The sequence below is a fragment of the Triturus cristatus genome, chromosome 1_2 (assembly GCF_964204655.1).
Source record: "Triturus cristatus chromosome 1_2, aTriCri1.1, whole genome shotgun sequence".
NCBI classification, from domain to species: domain Eukaryota; kingdom Metazoa; phylum Chordata; class Amphibia; order Caudata; family Salamandridae; genus Triturus; species Triturus cristatus.
In genome coordinates, this window is record NC_140580.1 from 1,016,230,052 (window position 1) to 1,016,249,819 (window position 19,768).

A 19,768-nucleotide genomic window follows, 5' to 3' on the forward strand; every position below is an offset into this window, starting at 1 on the left:
ACGCTGCTTTTGTGAATCATAGAAAAACAACATTTTAGCTATTTGGGTACTGGGTGCCTCATTGTGAGCCATGTGGAGAAGTATTTCTGCATGTTTTTCTATGTAAATAATCTCTTTACCCATACACATTTTACCGAATGTGGAATTCCACCCAGAATTAATGTACCTGCTATTGCTCATCCAATACTACCTCGTTCTTTAACAGACACAAATTCCTTCGTTGAAGGTAGAAGGTATATCTGAATGGAATAGGGTCCAGACACGAAGCAAAACATGTAGTAAATGGGCCAGTAAATCAGGTTTGTATAAACTAATTCGGAAACAAATTCATAATCAGTAATGTGGTAGGATTACCACCTAGTATAGGTAATGCCATCCATTATTAGAGTATGACTTAACAATGAATCAGTAAGGGACATATTGGTGAGAGGCTTGTGTCAAGTTTGACCACACAGAGTGGTACATGCATGACGCAAGCCTCTAAGTCAGATTTATGAAGCCACGCAAAACCACTTTGCGTGGCTTTGAATGACTTTAAAAATCTGGAGTAAAGCAACACAGCGCAAACCGCTACGTTGCCTTACTCTCTTAAAGGGAGGCATTCCATGGGTGTTGTGGTGTGTGTTCACACACAACTTCCATGTTTTTTTTAAACATTTCAAGATTTGCAAGGACTTGTAAACCTGGGAAAGTGCCAAAATCTTACGCCTCACCAGGTGAAGCATAACGAGGAGAAATATCTCTATTTCTCCTCGATTTTTCCTCATTACACATGTGCTGCATTCTGCAGCACACATAGAAAGGGGAAAACGACTGTTAGGATTGTTTTTGTGCAGGAAGGTGCCCCTGTGTGCACTAAAACAATCCTGCATTCAACGGAGGCATGGAGCTAGGGTGCCTGTGTTGGCGATAGGCTGCCAAGGGGAAAAGGCAGGAATACGCTGTTTTGCAGTGGCGGCTGGTCCATTAGGGGCGTTGGGGCAGCGCCCCACAAAAGAATCGGCCAGTGAACAGGATGGAATGTAAACAGACGAATTGACAGCTTACAATTCGTCTGTTTACATTTCTGGGCCGCCTGTGCGCTTCATTGCCGGTGAAAGTGCGCTGTGCGCATGTCACGCACAGCGCACGCAGGCAGAGACGAGCAGGAGTTAAAAAGATGATCTGCGCATGTGAGATAGGAGCAAAGCCCCTCACTCACATTCACAAACATTAGGTTTGCTGCGCATGCCCTGTGTAGAGCAGGAGTTTGAAGATAGGCTCCTGCTCGGGCGGTTATGCGTTTTGCACAAAGTCGCCCCATGCCCTATCAAATAACAGGAAAGTAAAGAAGGTTCAGCCCACCGCCTGGCCCCCCAGTCTCCTCATTGGCAAAGGAAAAGAGCGGGGAGAAGTTACTTCCACGTTGCAGAGCAGCAGACGTGATGCGACGCGGGACCGGAGAAGATGGCTGGTAAGTTCTTTTATTATTGATTAACTTCCCCCCCTACCCTCTCCAGTCATGCCGGCCGCGCCTGCCACTTTCCCACAAAGCATTTCAGCCACTAGATGGGTCTCACTTTGTCCTTAATTATTGACGGATTAGAGCCACCAGCAGGCAGAATCCACATTTCACTGTACGCACCTTCACAAAGCGCAAACCTTGTAAAAAGGACGAGTGCGGCACAACAGTGAGACGATGTTACACGTTTTATATTTTGGGCACGTGGAGATGATGTGCAATTCTCGTGATACTAAACCGAAGCCAGGAGTTGAACCTGGGTCCCTATGATAAACGGTCGGCAGCTGTAGCCTCTGGGCCACCTCGCCTCCGGTAAACCCTTGGCTCGTTTTAGGCTTGAGGTTTCAGAGGACCTCGGGCTCAGCCAGGGCCAAACATCTGGCTCGAGCCTGGCTCGAGATTTCGGCGGCTCACCCACCTCTTTTCAGATGCGTTCAGATGCGTTTGTTACTTGTGACATTTCCCCCAGCATCGCTGCCTGTAAACTGAGCCGGTACAAGGCCGTTTGTGTCCTCGCCGTCGGCCATATTAGATGGTTCTATCATTGTGTCGATTGTCGATCCAGTTTGTTGCAGAAGCTTTTGTTCGTGTAGACTGTAGAGGAAGTGTAATTCCATTTTAATCCCGTGAGAACAGAGAATCTTTTTGAGGAATTCTGCCACGTTCTATTATTATCCATATTAAGTTTTTTCACAGCCGATGCCCACTGCAAGTTTGGAGTCAGAGTGTAAAGTGTTTGTGGATACACGTGCCTAAAAGAATGTTTTAAATGTGCTTTACCAATCCATATGTAAAATGTATAGAAGCGCCGGCAGTGATTTAATAAAAAATCATAAATATGCTTCCTGCAGGCCTACATTTGTGTCTGCTATTTATTGTTCCTGCCCGTGCTCTGACTCATGCAGCACTTAGAGGCCTTCTTGGCCAGACAGCAGCAGCGAGAAGAAGATTGGCGTGACGCAGCAAGTTTACCGCCTACATCAGACTCTGTGAAAAGGACTGGGCGGGAAACAATGTTCTGAATTTTAATCGAGAATAAGCGGCAGAGCATTGGTCCATACTGTGGAAATCTGATGGGATTATATCGCGAGGGTGAAGGTCGATGCATCAGCAATCGGTTGACCAGATGAGTGACGCCAAAAAAGGTCATTCTCATGACCGAGTAATCATATTTGCACGTGGATGTTTAACACTGGAATTATGTGTTAGTGTTTTAAAGTAGTCACTAGAGTGCTTGTAGTGTATTTATTTAATCAATCGTGGTTCCTTAATTATTAAGTATTTTTCTTGTTACTCTGTGTGCGTATGTGTTTTTTGAAGGTTTTTAAATAGCGCGAACTCTTGGAGCGCTTTACACGAGCACATTGCCTGCACGAACTCCAGTTACATCACACAGGTCGGATGATGCTGCTGTTTTTATGGGTTTTTCTTCCTGGTATGAAGATTGTGGCTTCCCCAAATTGCATTGTGCATGATGATGACGTACTACCTGGCTATCACTCAGCTGTCACGAGTGGCCTGCTGGCAAGGGGAGGGGTGGGGGCAGTGATGAATAGCTTATGTTGGATGCAAAATGGCTTGCATTTTACTACTTGCTTTCGGAAGTGATAAACACACTGGTTTGTGCCGAAAGCAGCTGCTTCCAAACACTAGCAGTAAAATTCAAGCTAGTAATCAGGGTATAAACTAAAACTAGCAAAACATAGTTTGCAACAAATTCCAATCCACTGATGGCACAGCATGTAATTGTGTTATGCGTCATCATCTTTATACAAGGCATAAACTGAATTACAGTGAGCTAAGACAAGCTTCATCTTTACATGCAATCATTGTAAGGCGAATCCACCAGGGACTCTCTTGTCTCTATGCATCTACTATGCTCCTACATAGCCTCCTCCCTCATCTCTCCATAGCCCCTCTCTCACATGCTTTTCTTTTGTTTTATAGTGTAGTGTAGGGTTTCAGAGCCATTTACATCTCATACACACACGCATTATACAGAGACAATGGCATACGTGTGTAAATCATTGCATAGGGAATGTTACATAAAACAAACGTGGACTACATGCTGCAGGTGTCACATGTAATCCGTAATGGTAGGCAGTATAGTTTAAGACTGACTGGTCTGGAGCGGCACAAACGTATAATTTAAAACCAGTTGTAACACCATGGTTGTGTTGACTATACAAATAAGAATTCATTTCTAGCCAAATTGACCCTTTTTCGCAACATTAGGATAATTACTGACTGGAGAAAAAAATCATAACGCTCTAACCTATGCCTTGCAATTTGTATGCAGCTCTCTGATGACAGCTACTAGCTCTATCCAATAACTTAGGCTTGTAACTTTTAAACTGCAAGTAACAAAAGCATGACTTTAACAAAAGCAGTAATCAACTGAAGTATTTACATTATATGACCTTTTTGTGATCTGCATGCTATATGTTCTTTGCAGTAGGCATATTAACTCTCTGAGCATTACTACCATTGCCTTGGGGTCAGTTCCAGAATGGGGAAGTGCAATGAACTAACTACACTTTCACAATTGCTTTATTAACCTTCTTGCTTTCCCAAATTTGCTTGAAAATGTACCATTTGCACAATCATTGAAAAACAATTTCTCAGGGGAGATCCTCCCCGAACCCCCCTTATGTCGCTGGGGCTTGCTCTCTGCGCTCGCTGACTGTGGTGCACTCAGGCGTCACTTTTACGCCGCACCACTTTCAAATGTCACCAGCCGCCACTGCTGTATTGGACAAACATTGCGCCTTTCTGCCCTTTCCCAGTGATGCAGGACAGTGCAGCAAGGTGACTCGTTGCCCTTGCTGCATTGCCCTGCGCCACTACTTTCAGAAATATGGTCGTAAGTGTACATACTGGTAAGAAAGAGACTCTGGCATTAATCGAAGCGCGCGCATTTGTGAAAAATACATATCATTTAAAGTGTGTTAGCGCCACTTAGTGGAATCGGTTGAGAAAACATGCGACAGACGTTTACACCGTCCCTCTAATTCAAACAATACATTGCTGTACAATCATCGTTGCAGATTAATGCTTCCTTTAATGGGAAACAATACTTCTTCACTTCATACTAGTAATCAAGAAATAATGCCGTGTGATATAGAATACAATTGGTACTAGAAGGATATTAATAGTGCAACTTCTCGCCAGTCTGTAAGTATCTTCTTACACCCGGGCATATCCTTCAGATTACCCTCATTTCAACTAGCAGGTGAAAATATCAGTGGGGTTGTCCCCGGAATCACTAAAAACCACGAGGAAAGGACCCAGTCTTGTGGTTGCATGTGGTTGTTCACCATGCTGGGGCCACATTTAGTAATTGCGGTAATTAATGCGGTGATGCCAGTCGGAATTTCCAATGCCATCAAAGAAGTCCATTGATATGCCATCAGTGATGTAATTAATGATGTAATGAGGGATGTAGTACATGAAGTCATAAGCCGTGCATGACAGGGGCGCAGGTTATGGTTAGGTTATCGAAACACAATTGGTGAATTTCAGTGTAGATTTCGCAGAATGATGGCATTCTGAGAAGAAGCTGTAATGAATTCTGCCATTTGTCTATCTTTCTCAAATACACACATTGCAACAGAGGGGGGCACGCTGCAGAAAGCATCCCACGTGCAACCCCTCTCTCTACTGTGTATGACAAAAGGACCCCTTTAAAGCACCGCAGTCACAATATCGGAACATGACGAATGCATGACACTGTTACCAGCATTTAATAATTGCTGTCAGTTTCCTGCCTCATTAACATTAAAGACGTGGGTGTTTCGTGACATTTTGAAAACATTCCCGTAGCCTTCCTAGGGCTCAGAACATCCCTCAATTGATATAATAAATACGGTGTAAAACATTGCTTTGTGATCTACCTCTCTGCGTGTACTATAAACTATAAAATGGCCTCTCTTTTTGCACCCAGCTTTAGTCTAGTGCAATGTATGCAACTTTTTCGCAGCTATTCTTATTTTTTGTTAAATTGCATTTTATCTGCAGTAATAGTTCATTGCAAAGTGCTTTCACTATTTACTATTGACTTGCACAAGTTGATAACCGTGCACTGCAGCTCTTTTCTGTTTGTACTCCTTTGTGCATTGTGATTTCTAATTGTGTGTTTGCAAAACTGTTGTCACAGACTGTGAAACTATGTAGTAATTTGTGCATTAGGCCCTACATAACCCCATTCCAAGTAAGTGTTTATGGAGAATGGTGCTGTGCGTCTTCATGATTCTGCTCCTGTATTTCCTCCTTATACAGTCAGCTCCAACCCTCTTTCCCTAATGCAGCCAAAAGTATTTTTTATATCTTTCAGAGATTTTTTCCTCTGTGCAGGGCTATGAGTGGGATGAACAAACTGGCGGGTCTCTCAAAGGGGCGTGGTCAATGTAATTACGGGAGTGGCTTAAAAACACATAAGCTAAAAATCTGTTTAGCACAGTGTGTGGCCCGACTTGTATTTTGCTGTTCCTGTCATTGCGTTGTCGTACTTTAATCTCTGTGACCGCGTAGGGAACAGGGCCCAACCCCTGTCTATCTTGGTATTAGCAAACCGCAAATGGTAAATGCGGCATGTACAAGTGCTTTATATATCGTTCTAGCTATGAATGCACTGTGTACACGTTATTCTGCTTCACTACGCGGGTTCCATTTTGGAAGCAGTGGTCATCTTGTCATTGCCCTCACATAGGCTATGATGGAGTAAATACGGGCCTCACAGTACATGGGCTTTCCCTCTGACTTCTCTGTGACCTGGGCAGCTGGCTCTGCTGCCCCAGGTCAAACCGGTCTCACGAGCTCCCCTTCCTCCGTCCACCTGTGATTAGCATCAGGGCTTGACCCGTCATAAAACCCTTTCATTCTACACAATCCTCCGGCTAATCTCTTTCACACCTGCTTGTTCCTGCTTTGTGACTTGTTTCCCAAAACAGGAGATGCTCATGTTTATTGGGGGGTCTATTGACATCAAATGTGGGATCTGAACCTTACTGTGTAAATCATTGTGGGCTGGCCGAACTGGAATGTGGGATGGTCATCATGACTCTGCTTTTTCGTTTGTAATGTATACTTGTAATGGCCATATCGTAAACCAAGGAATGTGTGCCTGAAGCATGATATTTTGTACTTAAGGAGTAGCCCGTTCCTATGATTTTCAGCAGTCTCCTGAGAACATACACGCTGTTGTACTTCTAGGATACCTGTAATTGGTCTGCAGCCAATAAATGAATCTTTGACTTCACCCAGAAGACTCTGTGTTTCTGTAGGTCTGGAACAGCGTGAACCCAGAAGTCATAGGGTGTGTGTCCCTGCACCGCTGGGTCTAAAATACCCAGTACTTCAGTTTGGCGCCCAACTCGGGACGATTTCAGCGGTACCGGTCCAAGCCAGAGGTTCGTGAGGAGCTTCGTGTGGAAATTCTGGAGGAAGGCCGCCACTTCATCGACCCCTGCATGTCGACGTGGTCCGAAAGTCTTTTCTGCGAGGTTCTCCGCGTCCCGACGGCTACGAAGGACTGCTGCCCTGATTAATCGACCTGTTTTGGACCCTTGACGAATTTGAGAGAGCGAAACAATCGAGAGAGTCTTCTGGTGACGCCATCGATCAGCAATATTCAGTTAAGTATAAGTGGAGCGTCTCCTATTTGTTTTGGTATCCTTCGGGATCACTTGAATTGGTCATTTGGAGTTTGCAAACGCCAAAGCCAGAGGACTCGTGTATTCACGAGAATATCGTAATCGATAATCCTTTGACGTTTGGATCTAGACTAGTGAGTAAAGATGCCTGGTTCTGGACTATTTGGTAGATTATTCTGTTTGGGTTGTGGAAAAGATTTCCAGCTAGAGGAATCATGTCCGGTTCCTCCGGTTGGAACTCCAACTTATGAGCTCTATGTAAAACATGGCGTAGGCCCCATTGCATATAACGAAGTATGGATCCACTACACTAGGGAAGACGGTGTTTTAAAATGGCCCCAAAATGGTAGTTTCGATACCGATATTTTAGATAATTTGGAAATTAAATTGTTTAAGAAGAAAGCCCGGCCGGCGATGTTTGACTCTTTCCGCTTATGGCGAAAGGAAGCCAAACAAAAGGAAATTAAGCTAGCGAAAAAGAATAAGAGAGAGAAAGGTATGACAGTAATGCAAGCAGCTGTGCAATTCAAAGACAATGAGGAGGAGCAGATGAGTGAGCAATTGCACAGGCAGCGCAAGTTAGGGATTGACAAATGTTACCCAGCTTTACCACATTCTAAGCAGAATGAGTTAGAAGAAAAGGAGAAAGATCCCCTGATGTCACATTTGTTGAGTTTGCCACCCCGTATGCTCAGAATGCCACGGCACCTCCCCAGCTTGTGAATATGCCACCTCCAGTCAATATACTGCAAGCCTTGCCGCTACCGCCAGTTGCTTTGCAGCCGGCTCTTATCCATGTAGGGCAGCCCTCTCAAGGGCCGCCAGTTGTGCTTCCAACTGCCCCCGCACTTCCTGCGACTTTGCCTAATACAGCAGCTGCCTCTTCTGACACTCTTCCTTGCACCACTCCAGTCCCTGTTTCTACATCCTCTTTTCTCCCCTCTGTTTATCCCCCTGTTTTCGCCTCAGCTTCTCCTTCAGCGCGACAGCGCTTAGCTAATGTGGTTACTACATTAATGTCTCCTCTCTTTGATTCGTCTGGTGCGACTCCTGGTTTACAGCGTAAGCAATTGCGTAGCCAATTGCCTAACCCTGATGAGAAAAAGGTAATAGACAGCATGGCGCGTAGATGGATTGTTTTCCCTTCATTGTATGATGTGGAATCAGTTGTCAACGTTTTCCATCAGTGGGATGCCCCAAAACAGAGATATGTGTTTGAGAAAATGTGCGAAATTCTCTGTGAAGAATTGGAAGATAGTGGTAAAAATCCGAGCCCGCAGGAATTGTGTAGAGTGAGGTTCGATTTTGGAACTGGTATAATTGTGGACCGCGAAATAGATAAAGCAGTTGCGGTTGTATTGTCCTTCAGGAATGATGATTGTCAACAGTCATTGTTTGAACAAGATGTCCTTGTGGGGAAAAAGGTAAAAGCGCGACAATACCCCATGAGAGAAGTTCCCCCGGTATGGAAGGAAGCAGTAGCAGCTGATGCTGGTGCCGGTATCGCCGCTGTGCCAGCGCATTTCCAGCGTGTTTGGGTGCATGTTCCATGGAAGCGCTCTGAGGTGTTAGCACTTAAGCAGTCCTTACCTGATCCCCGTAAAAACCCAGCAGGTTATTATAAAGAGTTGTCACAGACGGCAGGGTCATGCGTTATGAATCTGGCCGACATAGACATGTTGTTTGGTAATGTTGTTCCACAGCCTCTATGGGGATCAATTCGTAATGTAGATCACGATGCAGAACTAGGGGATACATGGGCTAACATTATTGCTGCTGATGCTAGACAAACTGGTGGCGCGAAACCAGAACCTTTAGTAGCTGAACTGCCTGGTAGAATCATCACGTATATGAAGACAATAATGCCTGCGATGCGCGTAAATTGGGACAAGCTATCTGCATGCAAGCAGAAGAAAGATGAGACAGTGTCAGACTTCTTTACCAGGTTTGAAGAAACGTTTATTGACCACAGTGGGCAGGATATGAGTACTGAGGGTGGCCAACGGTTATTTGTGGATAAGTTTGTGCAGAATTTACTTCCTGACCTGTGTAAAAAGTTAAAAGATTCAGAAAGTTCTTGGGCTGTTTCTTCTTCAGCGCAAATACTGGCTACTGCACAGTATTATGAAAATAGAGATAAAGATGAGAAAGATAGAACAGAAAAGAAAACGAAGGAATTAAAGACAAAGGTCCTTTTACAGCAGGCCTATCCGCCACGTGGAGGTCAGAATAATTATAGACAACCCCAAGGTGTCTATCACCAACCCCAACAGTTTCAGAACAACCAGCAAATGAACGGGTATTATCAACCACGTGTCCCTGTAGGTCCCAACCAATGTTCATACTGCAAAGAGGAAGGTCATTATAAATATAGTTGCCCTAAATTAATGCAGCGGAACGGTAATGCGTATGGCGCAAGAGGTAGGGGTGGTCAGCAAGCTCCTAGAGGCAGAGGGCGTGGAAATGCCCCCCAGAATGCGCGTCCTCTGCCGCCTCAAAATACCATCAATAGCTTTGATCAGCAAGCTAACGCGACTAGTAATACGGCCCAGTATTATAATAATGATTATTATGCAGAGGACGGTGATGCAGAAAGTAATGATTACTAGGACAGCCATAGACAGAGAGAGGGAGTTGTTTCAGTGCCAGTGGATCAGAGTGGACCGTATGTTGACGTAACTACAGCAAATGTAACGGAGCCTTTTCTGCTAGACACTGGTGCTGCAAAGAGTTCAATCATGCATTCAAAACTCCCTGGCGCACCTTTGTCTGGCGATATAAATGTTTCAGTAGGTTTTTCTGGCGCCCCGGTTAGGAACCCGATTTCTAGTCCCATGTCACTTTCTGTTGGACCTTGCGAGTTGAAAGCACCCCTGATCCTAACAACAGGTTGTGGTGAGAATTTACTGGGATTAGATTTGTTGAAAAGATTGCACGCTACACTGTATTGTTCTCCTTCAGGAGTACAACTTACATTAGGTAGGAAAGTGATTTCCCCAATGTATTTGTCTAAAAATACAATGCCACCTGAATTATCATCCCTTCCGGATGCCCTTTGGGCTACTGGTCCCAATGATGTGGGCCTCTTGGAGATACCGCCATATGTGGTGACTTTAAAGGCTAATGTCAGACTGCCACGTATTCCCCAGTACAAGATCTCTAATGAAGGGCAGAAAGCATTGTTAGACATTGTCAGCGACTTGATTAATAAGGGTGTGATTGAAGAGACAAGAGGCAACGTTTGCAATAGTCCGATTTTACCTGTCTTAAAACGAACGAATCCTTCACAGCCACCTGTTTACAGATTTGTGATTGATCTCAGAGAGGTTAATAAGATTGTTGTGCCACAGTTTCCGGTTGTCCCCGATATAACTGCCTTGTTAACGATGATACCAGCCTCTGCTGCATGGTTTTCAGTGATCGATTTAAAGAATGCTTTCTTTAGTATCCCAATTGCAGAAGAGAGCAGAGATATTTTTGGTTTTAGTCTGGGAGGCCGAAGCTTCCGCTTCAAACGCGCTCCCCAGGGCTACTGTGAGAGTCCATCCATATACAGTCAAGCTTTGAAAGCGCAGCTTGATGCACTTGTTTTACCTAGTGGCGCTATCCTGATTCAGTACGTGGACGATTTACTAATTGCCGCGGATACTGAGATCTGTAAAGAAGCCACATTGTCACTGTTGAGCCATTTATCCGCTTTCCACCACAAGGTGTCTCTCTCTAAGCTGCAATATTGTCGACAAGAAGTGACCTACTTAGGTCATCTCTTATCGAAGGAGGGAAGGAAACTGACCCCAGAAAGAATTCAAGCCATTGCACAGTTGAGTGTGCCAAGAACACAGAGAGAAGTGCGTGCTTTCTTGGGCATCACTTCATACTGTAGGCATTGGATCCCTAGTTTTTCTTTGTTGGCAAAACCTTTAGTAGCCTTAACATGCAAAGACACACCGAATCCTATCCCATGGTCTGAAGAGTGCCAGAGAAGTTTTGTGGAATTGCGCAATGCATTATGTTCAGCACCTGTGTTGGGTACCCCTGACTACAGTAAGCCTTTTACATTGTATGTTCACGAGAAAGATGGTTGTGCGTTGTCAGTGTTAACACAGCCTTTTGGCGACAGACCGCGCCCATGCGCATATTTTTCATCAACCTTGGACCCTGTAGCGAGGGCATTGCCAAGCTGTCTGAGAGCGACAGCTGCTGCAGCAATGTCTATTCGACAATCTGCTGGTTTGGTAATGGACAATACATTGATTGTTATGGTTCCACACGCAGTAGACACATTATTAAATAGGACTAAGACACAACACTTGACTAGTGCGCGATTATCAGGTTATGAGCTCACACTGTTAGCAAATCACATACACATAAAGAGATGTAATACGCTGAATCCAGCTACATTATTGCCAGTTCCAGCAGACTCAGATGAGATTGAGCAACATGACTGTCTGTTCAGAACAGAAGAAGAGACGAAAGGGAGAGTAGATCTAAAACATACTCCCCTGACTGAGTGTGATGGCACTTTATGGGTGGATGGTTCATGTTTCAAACTCCCTAATGGTGACACGACTGCTGCATATGCTATCACGACTTTACACACGGTCGTGGAAACTGCACGAGTGCCACATAATTCGGCCCAAGCAGCAGAATTAATCGCCCTCACGAGAGCGTGTGTGTTATCTGAAGGAATGAGAGTAAATATATACACAGATAGCCAGTACGCCTTTGGCGTGGCTCATAATTTTGGGCGACTGTGGAAGGAGCGCGGGTTCCTGACGTCGCATGGAGCTAAAATTCAGAATGGCAAGTTGGTGAATGATCTCCTTGAGTCACTGACCCTACCGTTGCAAGTTGCGATCATGAAATGCAGTGCGCACAGGAAAGTCACAGATGATGTTGGACGTGGGAATGCGTTTGCTGATGAGACCGCGAAAGAAACAGCACAGAATGTGAAGACTAGAATGTATGTTGCAGGCCCCGCAAGATGGGTTAACGATGTTGGGATGTGTGAGAACACAATAGAGAGTGTGAAGTCGCTTCAAGCTGAAGCCACAGAGAAAGAGTTAAGCAAGTGGAGAGAAAGTATGGGTAAGTTGGATGAGAATGGTTGTTGGATTGATCTGACAGAACATAAGCGATGGTTATTGCCTGATGCATATGTGCTTCCAGTGGTTACTATGGCACATGGAATGGCACATATCAGTACGAAAGGTATATGCAAGTTGTTGGCTCCAGTATGGCAGAATGCTGGGATTCCCAAGTGTGCAGAGAATGTGGTCAAGAATTGCATGGTATGCTTGAAGTATAACCCTGGTAGGGGAACCCCAACTCCAGCTGGTCACTTTGCACCCCCATCATGTCCATTCGAAGTTTTGCAGCTGGACTTTATTCACATGGAAAGATGCAACAACCTGAAATATGTACTGGTGGTTGTTTGTGCTTTCTCAAAATGGATAGAGGCTTATCCTCTGAAAGATAACACTGCCCTATCCACAGCCAAAGCCCTTGTGAAGGAATTTTTCCCTAGGTTTGGGATGCCAAGAATGGTGTGGTGTGATAATGGAAGTGAGTTTGTGGGTAAAGTGATGAAGAATGTATGTGAAGGGCTAGGGATAAAGCAGAAGTTCCATGCTGCAAATCACCCCCAATCAGCTGGATTAGTAGAACGCTACAATGGAGCCTTAAAGCTCAAGCTGGCCAAAATTCAGGCGAGCACCGGTCTTAAATGGCCTGACGCTCTGCCTTTAGCACTCCTGTCCACCAGAATGACCATACACTCACGAGTGGGACTTAGCCCTTACGAGGTCGTCTTTGGCCGCCCGGCCAACGTATGGGGTGTACCGAGGCCTACGAAGTTCAGTGAGATTGAACATCCAGTACTACTCGATTACCTGTATGATTTGACTGTTAAACTGCGTGTTTTGCACCAACAGGTACATGATACTCTTCCCCAAGCTTCTGAACCTCCTGGACACCCTATCAACCCTGGCTCGTGGGTCCTGATCCGAAATTTCCAGCGTAAGAGCAACGACGAGCCTCGCTGGATCGGCCCTCACCTTGTGCTCCTGTCGACAAGATCAGCGGTGCGAGTAAAAGGGAAGAAGCACTGGATCCATGGTACCCACTGTAAAGTAGTCCCCTTGCCTCTGCCATATGACCAGTGGGTCAAGGAGGGTATCGCCGACTCTGAGACAGACACTGTGCCTCGTTTTGTACCATTCAGTGACGCACGCCTAAAAGACACAGTTTCAAACCAAGAGAGTGACAATATTCTGCAGGAAGCTGTGCCACCATCAAATCGACTGGACACCACTGAGCCTGAACTTTTGTTTCCAGACCAAACAGCACCTGGCCGTCTCCGCTATAATTTGAGACCAAGGCCCATGGACAAATAAAGATTTCCTCACTATTTCCTTTTTTGACATTTTTGCTCTCCCATCTGAAGGACTTTCTTGATTTTTGTTTTTCGAACCACCATCCGGGTTCTGCCGCAGGGTCGCGGTGCCAAGACTTTGGGGTACAGGCCGAAGACGCTAGGTCAACGGTTCTGGTTGGTCTAGGGCGTTTCCCTGGACTGACAGGCGTACTCCTTAGCAGAAGAGACTCATCCGCCGCGAGCGGCCCGATTAGAGGATGGAGTTTTTTAAGATGGAGAGACCGATTGAGGAAATGAACTTTAACGCAAGGATGTGTAAAATTGTAAAAAGTAAATGTTTTGTATTTTTGTGCCTTTTTACACTGTGTAGTATAATGATGTTTATCGTAGGATTTGGGTTTTTCTCCGCTCAAAAGCCCATTACACCCACTGAACAGCCTATATCTCTTTCTACCGCCTCCTCGCACTCCTTTCACCCTTTGCCTGAGCACGAACAGACCAGACGATCGGAGTTCGTAAATAACTCGTTTATCCAGCTCTTGCACCAGCACCAACTAGTAATGAATACGACCAATTGCTGGGTGTGTGGGTTAATGCCACATACCATTAACAAGGGTATTCCCTACCTGGTGCTGCCGTATAGTTACAATGGATCGTCATGGGCATTCCAGACCATGTTTCTCTATGCTCTAGATACGTACTCCCCTCGCCAACCGCGTTCCATCAGACCTATCACCAATAATAAGGCTTTGATAAAAGGAGTTGCCGATATGAGTAGGGATATCGATGCCTACTCATCCATTCCCAAAGAAGAGCTGAGACCTTATGTAGGATGGAACGCGACGGGGTATAGTATTAGTCTGGGTGAAAGACAGCGAAAAATCTCATCCCCAATCTGGGTCGTACCCCACATGGGTCGGTTCTGCTTACAGGGTAATGGTCAGAATCCTAGAGCTCAACTGGGAAGAAGTGACTGTACTGAAACGTACACTTTCCCGTCACAGTTTTCCCCTGCGTTTTTGGCTGCCAAGGGCACATATTTCATCTGTAATGACCGAGCATATACATGGTTGCCCCCTGATTTCTCGGGCACATGTTATATTGCGAACTTGCTACCGCCGACATTTACTGCTGCCTCTGACTATCACAAGACCAGAGTTGTGAGAGGTGTGATTAGTAAGGAGGACACTGCGGGTCAGGAAGCGGGAGACTTCTTTCTGGGTTTCCTGCCGTTTTGGGGACCTATGGTGAATAGTAGGAACCTGAGACAGCTGACTCGTGTGGTTGAATCCACTGTCAATGTAACGGCTGGTGCCCTTGGTAATCTAACGGCTGAGCTCCAAGCGGATCGCCTTATGACTTTGCAGAACCGCATTGTTCTAGACGTTATTCTTGCAGACCGCGGTGGGGTATGCAAGGTCATCCAATCTAGTTGCTGCATTTTCATACCAGATAATGCTCCAACAGTGTATCAAGCCATCTCCAAACTCCATAAAATATCTGAATCCATACACGTGGATAAGGGAGATTGGTCACTGCTGGGGTGGTTCTGGGAATTGATATCTGCCTGGGGTTGGAAAGTTCTGATGGTCATTGGAATGATCTTAGCCATTCTTTTCCTGTTCTGTCTGTGCATACAGTGTGCTCCTGTGATATGTGGCCTCTGTGCTACCTTATGTGTAAGGAAACCTGTATCGAGGGACGAGCTAAGTAATAGGATGATGCTACAGCAACATCTCCATGACTTCGTGAACATTGACCTGGACTCGGATTAAGATGAGTATAGTGATTGCCTATGTAAGGGCAAAAGGAGGGTCTGTCGTACTTTAATCTCTGTGACCGCGTAGGGAACAGGGCCCTACCCCTGTCTATCTTGGTATTAGCAAACCGCAAATGGTAAATGCGGCATGTACAAGTGCTTTATATATCGTTCTAGCTATGAATGCACTGTGTACACGTTATTCTGCTTCACTACGCGGGTTCCATTTTGGAAGCAGTGGCCATCTTGTCATTGCCCTCACATAGGCTATGATGGAGTAAATACGGGCCTCACAGTACATGGGCTTTCCCTCTGACTTCTCTGTGACCTGGGCAGCTGGCTCTGCTGCCCCAGGTCAAACCGGTCTCACGAGCTCCCCTTCCTCCGTCCACCTGTGATTAGCATCAGGGCTTGACCCGTCATAAAACCCTTTCATTCTACACAATCCTCCGGCTAATCTCTTTCACACCTGCTTGTTCCTGCTTTATGACTTGTTTCCCAAAACAGGAGATGCTCATGTTTATTGGGGGGTCTATTGACATCAAATGTGGGATCTGAACCTTACTGTGTAAATCATTGTGGGCTGGCCGAACTGGAATGTGGGATGGTCATCATGACTCTGCTTTTTCGTTTGTAATGTATACTTGTAATGGCCATATCGTAAACCAAGGAATGTGTGCCTGAAGCATGATATTTTGTACTTAAGGAGAAGCCCGTTCCTATGATTTTCAGCAGTCTCCTGAGAACATACACGCTGTTGTACTTCTAGGATACCTGTAATTGGTCTGCAGCCAATAAATGAATCTTTGACTTCACCCAGAAGACTCTGTGTTTCTGTAGGTCTGGAACAGGGTGAACCCAGAAGTCATAGGGTGTGTGTCCCTGCACCGCTGGGTCTAAAATACCCAGTACTTCAGCGTCCAGATATATGATACAACAAGTCACATCATACCTACAAGTCAGAACTATTGGCTTTGTCAATGGTTGTTAGTTGCATAAGAAAAATAAGCAGCAACTATGGCTTGTATATAATATTGAGAAAACTTCCACTTAAAGCTCTGGTGACTCCACGACAATGTTGCTGCTCCTGAGTTTCAATAAGAAAAGGGAAATCCAGAGAGAAAATGACTCTCTTTAAAGGATTTACCTTCCTCTGCAAAGCTCACCACGCACACATCGATGTTCCTGGTGTCACTGCAGTTTGAAAAAAAAAATGGATCGCCTGTGCCAGTGCACAAAACAGAGCCCGATAGAGACCTGTTTCGAGCCCCCCCTTAAAAAAACTGCCGGTGCTCAGACCCGGTGAGACCCGGGCCACCTAAAGCTCTGCCTCTCTGTCTTCGTCTACAAACTGCTTTCTTTTTATCTCTCTTCTTTTTTCTGCTATAAACCTTTGTAGGACCCTGTGAATGACATTTCCTATTGGTCAAAGGGGAACCAATCGCGTGCTTGGTGGGCGGAGTCAGTTAGAACTCCGCCCCCGTAAATGTGGACAGCAGCACGGTCACACCAAAGGAGCACCTAAAGCAAGCCCATCAGCGCCCGTCCGCGGCTGGCCGGTGACAGGGACCAGAAATGCTGTTCCTTGTTGTGTAATTCGATATACATCAGACCAGCTAAAAACAATTAGACCCCATTTCTCTGTTAAATGTTTACTGCTTGACAATAGAGTGAATTTCTCCATTTGTAATGGTTGTAATTTCTCCTTCCAAACAGACGAGAGAAACACCAGACTAACAAATGGCACCAGGGCCGGCTCTAGGGCGGTGCGATCGGTGCCACCGCACCGGGCGCTGACTTGGGGTGGGGGCACCATGTTCATCTTTCAAAAGCACCTGATACCCAGTACATTGACTCAGCAGACTCCAGACATCAATGAAAATGACAATTCTGGTGATTAATGTTCTTCCCGGAGAAAGACCGGAGCTTTGTCTAGTAAAAGTTTTGAATCATCATTGTGCAGAGGGTTGATGTGCCTGCTGCATGTAAATTGCAAGGAAAATATTAGAGCTATATATTTTTTGCCCAGTCTTTCGTTGTCCTAATTTTGCAAGGGATTCATTTGGGGGAGAAATCAATTCTTGTTATTAAAGAAACCCTCTAACAATGATGTTACATTTTAAATTCTGAATTTGTGCTTTTTGCAGTCCAAGGACTCTTAAACTATACTGCCTACCAGTAAGGATGACATGTGACTCCAACTCCTTGTAGGCCACTGTTTTCGTAACCTTTCCTATATACTGATTTGCACAGCGATGATTGTCTCTGTGCAATGCGTGTGTGATGTAAAGTGTTCTGACATCTAAAAATGGTATGAGTGGCGCAAATAAACTAAATGAATCTAAGAGAGAGTGGTTACGGATACCGGGGGGACACTGTGAAATGGCGGTAGTGAGGGAATCTGTGTTGGAGGTGGTCATTGGGGGTGGGGGGTCGCCAACAAACATGGTCGCAAAGGGCACCACCAGTGCTAAAGCTGGCCATGAATGGCACAGGGAATTATGTTGTTGCTGCTGTACATCCTCGTGCCAGCTGTAGGAACGAAATCCACTTTTATAGTATAAACTGTTGCTCGTTTTCCAACCACCAGCAACACCTGTTAACCTTCCTGTGTGAACATAATCCCGACGTCATGTTTCTAACAGAGACTTTGCTACAGCAGAGAGCTCGCTCCCTGACGTGATTTCTGCTCTTCGCCCTTCAGCGCCTGGACACCCTCGGGTATTAGCACGCTCTATAAATATTATCCTATCCTATCCTAACTATTCTATTGTTAGGAAGGAAAGACCAGATAGGACAGGCTGGCTATTGTGTTTAAAAAGATTTATAAATGCAACATAAATGACCGTCCTCTTTCCGCCAGTGAAGCTTTGCTTTTTTCAATCGTTCTCTCCCCTAACTTTACATTGTTGGGCACTGCCATAGGTATTACAATGTCCCTTTTCACTTGCCTAACTCGCCATGAAAAAGCAGGCGGAAAGGGACTTTGTTTGGCCCGGAACGGCCCCCCTTCCCCTCTGGCCCTCTGATATGAGCTCTGGGGGGCACCTATAGTACCGCCCTACAAATATGTCAGATGTCCCTATTTTGCATTGCTGCGGGTGGTGTGCCAGCAGCACCCGCCGCAATGTAAAGTATAGGCATTGCAACTGCCGTGGTGATGGTCGCATCATAATGCCTATGTTGGGACCACCAACTGCCTGTTGGGTGGTCCTGATTCCCGATAGGGTGGCTGGCGGACATAAGTCAGCCCACCATCCTAATCAGCTCCTTAGTGACAGGGTGAGCAGTTCTGATTCGGTGCCCACCATGTCATCATGGCCACCTTTGACCACTCCACCTTTTCTGCTATCCTGCAATCCATCAAGTCAGGCTCTCCATTGGATCCTTTACCACCGTCCAAACTCTTCCTACTGGATCTGATACTATTACATATGATGGGGAATCTCCTAAACACTTTATTACGTGAGGGCCTCATTCCTCATAGCTAGAAGAACGCTATGGAGGTTCTACTCCTAAAAAAACTCTCCAACCTTCTGGAGATGCATATTAATGCTCTTCTTACATCCTATGTAGAGGCACAAGAGTTTTTTTCATCCTTCTCAGTCAGGCTTTCAAGGCAAGACACAGTACTGAACCTGTCTTTCTTAGAGTCACCGAACACCTTAGACGACTCCTGGATGAGGGCAGTACAGCTGTGGTTATTTTATTAGACCTTAGTGTAGCGTTTGATACTGTGTCTCACTCCATCTTGCTTGAATGCCTATCTTCCTTGGGTTTGGAAGGAAAGGCCATTGCCTGGTTAACTTTATTTCTTAAGGACTTCACATTTCACGTCTGCTCAGCCAGTGCTAGATTTGAAATCCAAACCTTAACTTCTGGTGTCCCCCAAGGCTCTCTGCTAAGCCTTACAGCTATTTGATATCTATGTCCCCCCTTTGGAAGTCATAGTGGAGAGTTGACATACAACCATTTTTTGGTACACAGATGGCACACAAATTATATTTTCCTTGTCATCTACCAAGGATCGTGGACCCTCTGACTTAACCTGGGCCTGAGTCGAGTGGCCACCTCGATGAGTGCTAACTCTCTAAAGCTGAATGGTGATAAGACAGGTTATGATTCTGGGTAAACATGTCCAGATTTGGGGCCCACAACATTGGCACCACTCCCTCGGACCTCTCCCCACTCTGTCTTCCAAAGTTAAGAACCTTGGCTTTGCTCTTGATGATAAACTATGGATGAAGCCTCAGGTGACTAAAGTTATCTCTACCTGTTTTGGTGTGCTGAAATTGGAGAGGAAGATCATTTGGATGATCCCTCAATCTGCCCAGAGGACGGTGATTCAGGCCTTAGTTCTAACTAGACTGGATTATGGTAATGTATTTCACTTGGGAATAGACCAGGCATCTATGAAGCGCCTGCAGATGGCTCAGAATTCAGCAGCCAGACTGCTGTACCGGCTTCCCAAATACACCTTA